Below are 8,733 nucleotides of genomic sequence, written 5' to 3' on the forward strand. Positions count from 1 at the left end.
TTAATACTAAGTGTATGTCATAATCGCTTTGTTTCTAGTGAAAAGTCAATAAACAGAAACAAGTAAACAGTTTCAGATGTGTACTTATTACCACATCTCCTTATGAAGGAATTGCTCAAGGCGTTTCTTCTCATGTTAATACCATACATTATCATATGCCTTACGCTCCCATATAAAGATTAATTCCTCTTCTTTTGAAGTTTACACAAGTGAAAAACCTGTTCTTTATAGATGCAAAATAAGCAATGAAAACGCAGGAAAGTACAACTCAGTCACTGGTAGAAGTCCGCTGGTGCTCTGGAGGTGCCTGTAGCTGTCACACTGCGGGTGAAGCAGTTATTCAAACACCAGATTCAAATACCATACCCATTTCAAGACATTACTACAATGTCACCTGATCTAGTTAATAGATAGATAAAGAATCTAGATAATAGGTAGATAAACGGATCAGATAAATTTGTGGAAGAAGTAGAACCACTGGCCATGAGAGGGACCTAATGTAGGCAAAGCAATGAGAGGCTGGCCAGGCAGTCACACAGGGAAAAGTAAAAGTTTAAACCTTTAAACATTTTAAAAATGAGATTTCTGTTCTCATGTACACACCTCTAACAGACCTAACAAATTAAGTAGTTTTACCTCTTTCTGCTACTTAAAAGCAAGAGTTCATCTGATAGGCTGTTATTTCAGTGATGTTATTCACTGTTCTTCACTGACATTTAGCTGATGTGCAATATGGGGGTGAAAACAATATGGAACTGATCTGCAGTAATCTACCATGCCATTATTTAATTTATTAACAGCTGTTTCTCCTGTACTGCTAGAACTACAAAAAAAGCCACCTGTATAATCTGTCATCTAGCTAGTAACTGTGAACATAGACCAACTTTACCAATGATCTGAATTCTCTATTATGATTATTTCAACACTGTGATGGCAGCATATCTAGAACAGACTATTGCCCTTTCCATTACTGGCTCTCTTCTTAGCAGTCTACACAAAATGGCAGTTGCCCCATGCATGTAGTTTGCAGAACCTCCCTTATTTGTGTAAATACCAATCACACCACCTTTGTGAAACAAATCAGGCTCATAGTAACTTAATGGCAGATTTAGTTATCCTGAAACAAAATGAAGTTTCATTCTTAGTAACCTAATCATAGAACCATAGAATCATAGAATAGTTAGGGTTGGAAAGCACCTTGAGATCATCTAGCTCCAACCCCCCTGCCATGGGCAGGGACACCTCCCACTAAACCATGTCACCCAAGGCTCTGTCCAACCTGGCCTTGAACACTGCCAGGGATAAAGCATTCACATCTTCCTTGGGCAACCCATTCCAGTGCCTCACCACCGTCATGGTAAAGAACTTCTTCCTTATATCCAATCTAAACTGTCCCTGTTTAAGATTGAACCCATTACCATGTGGTCTGTCACTACAGTCCCTAAAGAAGAGTCCCTCCCCAGCATCCCTATAGGCCCCCTTCAGATACTGGAAGGCTGCTATGAGGTCTCCACACAGCCTTCTCTTCTCCAGGCTGAACAGACCCAACTTCCTCAGCCTATTTTCATATGGGAGGTGCTCCAGTCCCCTGATCATCCTTGTGGCCTTCCTCTGGACTTGTTCCAACAGTTCCATGTCCTTTTTATGTTGAGGACACCAGAACTGCACACAATACTCCAGGTGAGGTTTCACGAGAGCAGAGCAGAACGGCAGGATCAACTCCTTCGACCTGCTGGTCACTCTCCTTTTGATACAGCCCAGGATACGGTTGGCTTTCTGGGCTGCAAGCGCGCACTGCCTGCTCATGTTCATTTTCTCATTGACCAACATCCCCAAATCCTTCTCCGCAGGGCTGCTCTGAATCTCTTCTCTGCCCAACCTGTAGCTGTGCCTGGGATTGCTTCGACCCAGGTGCAGGACTTTGCACTTGTCATGGTTAAGCCTCATCAGGTTGGCATCAGCCCACCTCAAAGCATGTCAAGGTCCCTCTGGATGGCATTCCTTCCCTCCAGTGTATCAATCGAACCATACAGCTTGGTGTCATTGGCAGACTGAGAGACACCACTTGTTACTGATCTCCAGCTGGACACTGAGCCATTGAACACAACTCTTTGTGTGCGGCCATCCAGCCAGTTTTTTATCCACCGAGTGGTCCACCCATCAAATTGATGTCTCTCCAATTTAGAGAGAAGGATGTCGTGTGGGACAGCATCAAACACTTTGCACAAGTCCAGGTAGATGATGTCAATAGCACTGCACCTGTCCATCAGTTCTGTAGCCCCATCATAGAAGGCCACCAAATTGGTCAGGCAGGATTTCCCCTTAGTGAAGCCATGCTGGCTGTCACCAAGCACCTTGTTGTTTTTCATGCGCCTTAGCATGCCTTCCAGGAGGTTCTGCTCCAAGATTTTGCCAGGCACAGCGGTGAGGCTGACTGGTCTGTAATTCCCCGGGTGATCCATTTTTCCCTTCTTGAAAATTGGGGTTTTATTCCCCTTTTTCCAGTCATCGGGAACTTCACCTAAGTGCCATGATTTTTCAATCATGGTGAGATGTAACAGGTATTGAAATCCCAGCTCTGTCTGTGGTTTGAGGGACCTTCCGCCCTGGCACAGCCATTTTCAACCTGACTGCTCTGAAGGTTCCAGTTTGAAGGCACTTTTATCACACAGCCAATAGGTAACATGTCAGCTCCGATCGTCAGAACCAGCGTGCTCATTAAGCAGCATGCTTATTTTATGTAGGGCGTCCAGAGAACCTGGAAATATTTTTGCAGGAAAAGCGTTTTTCAGGACATCACTGCAAGAAACGCGCGTTTTTACGCATTTCTATGGTTAGGTAGTTTCTTAACAGCAAACACTAAACGCAAAACAGCAAACTTATTGCGCTGCAGGCAGTAAGCTCGGTAACCCGGGTTGTTCAGGCCACGCTCTACAACCACACCGTACGTCCACAGCGCACTGGCCGGAAGACACAACGGAAATGATCGAAAACGCCGGACCCGCGGGCCGCTCCGCACCCACCGCAGCGGCCTTAGAGGGGACGTCAAGGCCCGTCCCGGCTCGCCGGTGCATGACGGGCAGGGCAGGGCAGGGCAGGGCCGAGCCGAACTGTGATGGGCAATGCCGGCGGCCGGCTCCCGGATGCTGCGTGAGGCGACCCGCGCGAGCCCCCACCACCTCCCGCGGTCGCCCCCCGCCCCGCGGTTATTTTGACCCCGACGGCAGCCCGTACCGGCCGCGCCCGGAGCGCCGCGGTGACGCAGCGCGCGCCCCTGCGCCCAGCGCCCAGCCAACCAGCGGGCGAGGGGCAGCGGCCAGCCCTGCGGCCAGCGGAGCGCGACACGGCTGCGGCGGCGGCGGCGCCTGCCCCGCCCCGCCCCGCCCCGCCCCTCCCCTCCCGGCCCCGCCCGCACGCCCGTTATAACGGCCCGCCAGTCGCCTCCGCTTCGCGTTTCTCCGCTTCTCCCTGCCAGCGTGACCGGAGTGAGTGTCCTGCGGGGGCGCCCGCCCCACTCCCGCTCCCACCTGCCGCCCCTTCCGTGGGGCGGGGGCTCCGCTGCCCCGCCCCGTCCCGCCCGCGGTGGGTAGCGGGCGGCGGTGGGCCTGCGGCGCTGGGGGCCGTGCTTCCCGGCGGCTCCTTCCGCTGGGAGCGGCGCCGCTGGCCAGGGAGTGTCTGGGGCGGCAAGTGTCGGTCGTGGGGCGGTTGGCCCGGAGCGGCCGGGGCGGGTTTAACTCGCTGGCTGCTGCTGTCGCTGAGCTGCCCCCCGTTTAGTTCTTCTCGTCTGCTGCCTTTGGGCGTCTGCACCGAGCCGCCGCTTGCTCTCCTCAGCCTCCTGTACGCGGCGAATGCGCCGGACCGCGGGGGGCGGGAGCTCCTCCTCAGGAGCGAGTCCGTCGGGCATTTATCTGGAGCGGCACGAGCAGGGCCCGCTCATCCCGCGTTGCGCTCTGAAGAGGGCGCGTTAATTAAAAATGCGTCGGCTACGAGCAAAACGTAACTGGTTGTGATTAGAAGCCAAAATGCTTTTGGGAAGCATAGTATTTACTGATCACCGGGTATTTGCTTATTTAAGGCTGCTCATATGTGTGGGTACCTAAGAATGTTAGTACTTTTTCTTGCATTAGTTGCATATAGTGAATGGTAGAATGGTTTGGGTTGGAAGGAGTCTTAAAAATCATCTAGTTCCAGGCCCCTTCCACGGGGAGGACACCTCCCACAAGGCCAGGTTGCTCAAAGCCTTGTCCGGCCTGGCTTTGAACACTTTAAGGCATGGGGCAGCTACAGCTTTGGGCAGCCTGTGTCAGTGCCTCACCACCCTCACAGGGAAGAATTTCTTCCTGTCTAATCACCCCTCTTTCAGTTTAAAGTCATCCCCCCCCCCCCCCCCTTGTCGTGTCCCTACACGCCCTTGTAAAACATCCCTCTCCAGCTTTCTTGTAAGGCCCCTTTAGGACTGGAAGCTGCACTAAGGTCTTCAAAGTGAATGTGAAGTTTCAAAGTTTGTTAGAAAAAGGTTGTTAGATAAAGCTTAACTAATTTCATTTAACTTTTTTTTTGGGGGGGGGGGGCGGCGTGGGGCCTGGGAATCAGAGGAGGAAAAACAGGGAGTGTTGCATTAGTTTGAGCATAGGATGTTGACTGACAAAGTCAAATTTACCTTTACTGAATTCAAATTTACCAAAGTTAAAATTTTAATTTTAAAATTTATATTTTAATCCTTTAAAATTGACTTTAAAATATCCTTTTAATGACTCAAAAAAAAAAGTTTTAAAACATGTTCTTTCTCAAAAGACATGGATTTTTGCAAAGCACAGCAGTAAATTCAACGTATTGCCCTTTCAAACTGTGTAAGACCCCGTATCTGCCATGGGTTTATTGCTGCTGTTTATACCTGTGCTGCAATTCTCAAGTAGATTTCTAAAGCAGTATTTAGGGGTTGTGTTTGTTTGGTTGGTTTTTGCTTTGATTTTGGCAGTAAAGTTACTTATGAAACTTACTCATGAGTTGATGACTTGAATTGATGAGTTGACTTCAAGTAAATGTAAGGATTTAGAGCAATTTAATGCAGTTTTCTAGCTTTCAGTCAGAAGCATAAAACAAAAGCAATTTAAATGGACAGAGCTTCACCAACTGGGAGGACCTCCTGTGAAAACTTCTGTAGATGCACCTTTTCCTTTTTGGAAAAGTAGGTAGCTTGCAGTGGTTAAGTGTATAAACTGACAAAGATCAATATATACTCTGCAGAAAGTGCAGAGGTTGATCACAACCAGTAGGGAATGGATGTGTTCCTTCACTTACAAATATATGTTATGTATTTTAGTGTTTTTTCAATTCTACAAGCAAGTGCTGGAGAGTGTATATATTGATTGTAGATTATAATAAATGTGTATTTTAGTAGTAGAAACAAGTAGGTTGTATGTGGGAAGAACCTTTAGGATGATAATATCCTATCTTCAAAGTGTTCTACAGTCCGTAACTTTATTAGTGGTTTACTTGACAATGAAAGTGGTTAAACAGAAAATGGGTTATGTTTTGGCTCTTGAGCATGTTTTCCTTGAAATAGTTAAGTCCCACGTTTAAAGCTATGTGGTTATTTCACAGATGCTTGAAGGTGTACTGCTAGCATCAGACTAGAGGTTCCTAAATTGTGCTGTACTGCTCACTTCTTAGGTGCTTTAATACTGCCAGTCAAATAGTATCTCACACACGTGCAAAACTGCACCCAGGCCATGAAGCTGCTGATGCTCAAACAAAATAAGCTTGTGGATGTGTGCTGAAGTCTTCTTACACACACATTGGACAATTTACATTAGAGCTTTAAAAACATGAGTATTTCAAAAGCTTTTTCACCTGTAGCATGTGGGTAACTGAGTAACTGATACAAAAGGGATTTCAGGTTACAGTAACACTGGATGAGCATGTTATTTTTATTACTGCAGTCTTCATTACATAATGTCTAAAATGAGACTGAAGTTCTCCAGGGCATTGATGGATCTTATATTTCTGAATATGCTTAGTACACTTCAGGGAACTGAAGTTAAAAAGATACCTTTTTGGTCACGTCACAGTTTAGCTTTCTAAATAGGTCTCCTTGTTTGCCAGGAACTTAAGGTAGGGTCAAGTACTTTGTGCTTACAAATTCCTGCATTGGACATGCTAAAGTAATATATTACCTGTTTCATAAGTGGGGCCAGCTTGGGATAAGCTGTTGATTTAGTATCACGTTCCAAAATAATCTGTTTAGGTAGGCTGCCATGACTTATAGAAGAGTATAACCTAGAAAACAGTAGAGCACAAAAAAAAATTACTACTTGCTGGTCATAAGAAATGCTTTTATGCTGACTTGAAATTCTGTGGTGCATCAAGCTTTTATCTTACATTGTTGATATATCAGTCTGAATAATATGACCTTTTGTTTAGGAATTCTTCTCACAAACTATGGTTTCGAAGAGATGCAGAGACAATCTAGTTTGCTAGGTTTGAACTAGTTTGCTAGTGATTTGCAAAGCAGAAAGTTTTAAAACTGGCTCATTTATTGGTGCCACCTGTATATCAGTGCCATTGCAATGTCGCAACTTTGAAATCCATTATCAGTGATCTTTTCATTAACATAAAAATGGAGGGTTAATAATAGAGGGTTTCTTGGTACAGAAATGTATGACTAGCACTAAAGCAAGACACATGGAAACATCTCCAAATACTGATGCTCATCTGCTGTGCTTTTTTCCAACTTCCAGTCTCACTTGAGCTATTAGCAAGCTATGTAGATGCCACAAACACACTTTACTTCCTTTTACTCCTCTTCGAGATTCATGCTGTACTCCATACGTAAGGAAAGGAATTGTCTCACATTTAGATAGGCCTTGGCCAGCAGGATGTTATGAAAGCATAACATGTCTCAGACTGCCAAACTCTTAAAATGACTTTAAAAGTTCAAATGATTTTTCAGATGCTAGATTGATCTGTGGGATTACAAAATACTCTGGTGTATTTAGATGCCTTTATGCAAAACTTTTGTATAAAGGCATTTGTACATCTATGGTTAGCCGAAAGCATCTATGATTAGCTGGGAGCTTTTGAGATCAGTCTATTGGTTTTGTACAGGGCAGGGACTGAAATCTGGGAACTGGTAAAATTTGGATGTCAGAACTGTAGGTATGGTATTAAATTGCGAAACATGGCATGGTGGTAGGCCTCAGTGAATCGCTACATCTGTCTTCAAGTGTTGCAGAAGATCTTGCTGCTGTATCTATAGCTGCATTGAAATGTTAGCAATATTAACAGTTTTTCCATGCTTAGTGGAAAAAAAAATCTATAATTGCATGCTATTTCCTCAACAAGCTCATTACTATCCATTTTACCTGTTCTGTGGAAACAAATGTAAATCGGGAATGAACTTCTGAAAATATCATGTTGTTACTGAGATATTTCAGTGAACTGTAACAGCATAATTCCATGGGTAGTAATTCCTTAATATGCTTGTCATCTGGGCACTGCATTGCATACCAACTACAGTCAGACAGCAAAAACATACCTGTTGCATTTTTGTTCTAATTGTTGGAAAGGGAGGGAGGAATTTGCAGCCATTACCAGCTGACAGCTTAATATGTTGTTCTGAAACTCCAAATATATTACAATAAGCGTGAGATTAGAAGTGACAATCTTTTGACTGACTAGCATAATCCTGTAATGCAATTCTTTTTTTTTAAAAAAAAAATAGACTTTACAAACTTCCACTGTTACGACTGTTGTAGTCTGGTGTAGTGCCAAGGGCATCATCCAGCATTGTAAGATCATGTTATCATGTTATAGTGTGACTGGACACTTATCTTTGGTGCCATTTTTCTGCAAAGATGTATCTTTAGTCTTTCTCTGAGCTTCAGGTTTCAACTTAGCGTGTATTCAAGTAATAAGAACACAGTACCTCTCTGCTGTAAGTAATCTTAGCTCCTATGCAGGGTAACTGTAGTTATTTAAGTAATCTTAGCTCCTATGCAGGGTAACTGTACTTACTGAGTATTAAAATGCATTTGAAAATATACACACAAACCCATGAAAATCTAAACTTACTGTGTTACTTAATAATTTAAAGAGTAACAAGTACTAATTACTTGTGCCTATGTGACTAATGTGGGGGGCGGTGCTTAGATCTTTGGTTTTCTTCAGGTAGATTCAAATCTGATGTCAGGTGTGTTTTATTCTTAAGATGCAACCATCTTCGTATGATCAGCTTAATTTCCATATTTTTGAGAGAACTGAAGTAGGGTAACTTTGTATGAGAGGAAAGCTGTTCACTGTAACTTTTGTCTTCAGTAAACTTGAATAAGAAACAGTATTAGCTTACTTGCTCATTCACTTTCACCTTGGAGAAAGAAAATGTAATGCTTATGCACCTATACAGGTTTGTCCTTGAGAAAGTTATAAAAAAGTTTCTTTAAGTTTCTGTAGATTATTTTGTTGTGTAATAGCAGTTAACTAGCAGCACAGTTGTAGACCATCTAAGCAGACATTCAACTTATGTTCACAATTGCCAAACTAGAAGGATTCCTTTCAAATGGTACTTTCAAAAAGCATGTATTATTTCACTACATCTGTCTGTTGTAGTATGCCAACACAGCTTGATGCTTTCTGTGAAATTTAGAACCATTGATTAAATAACATCACTTTCAGCCTTCTAATTCATTAAATTTTGCCTGAAAAAATTGCTATTAGCCAAATATTCTTAAGCCA

This window comes from Pezoporus occidentalis, unplaced genomic scaffold, assembly GCF_034315485.1.
Source record: "Pezoporus occidentalis ecotype Australia unplaced genomic scaffold, CSIRO_AGI_Poc_V1 ctg117, whole genome shotgun sequence".
In the NCBI taxonomy this organism is placed as follows: domain Eukaryota; kingdom Metazoa; phylum Chordata; class Aves; order Psittaciformes; family Psittacidae; genus Pezoporus; species Pezoporus occidentalis.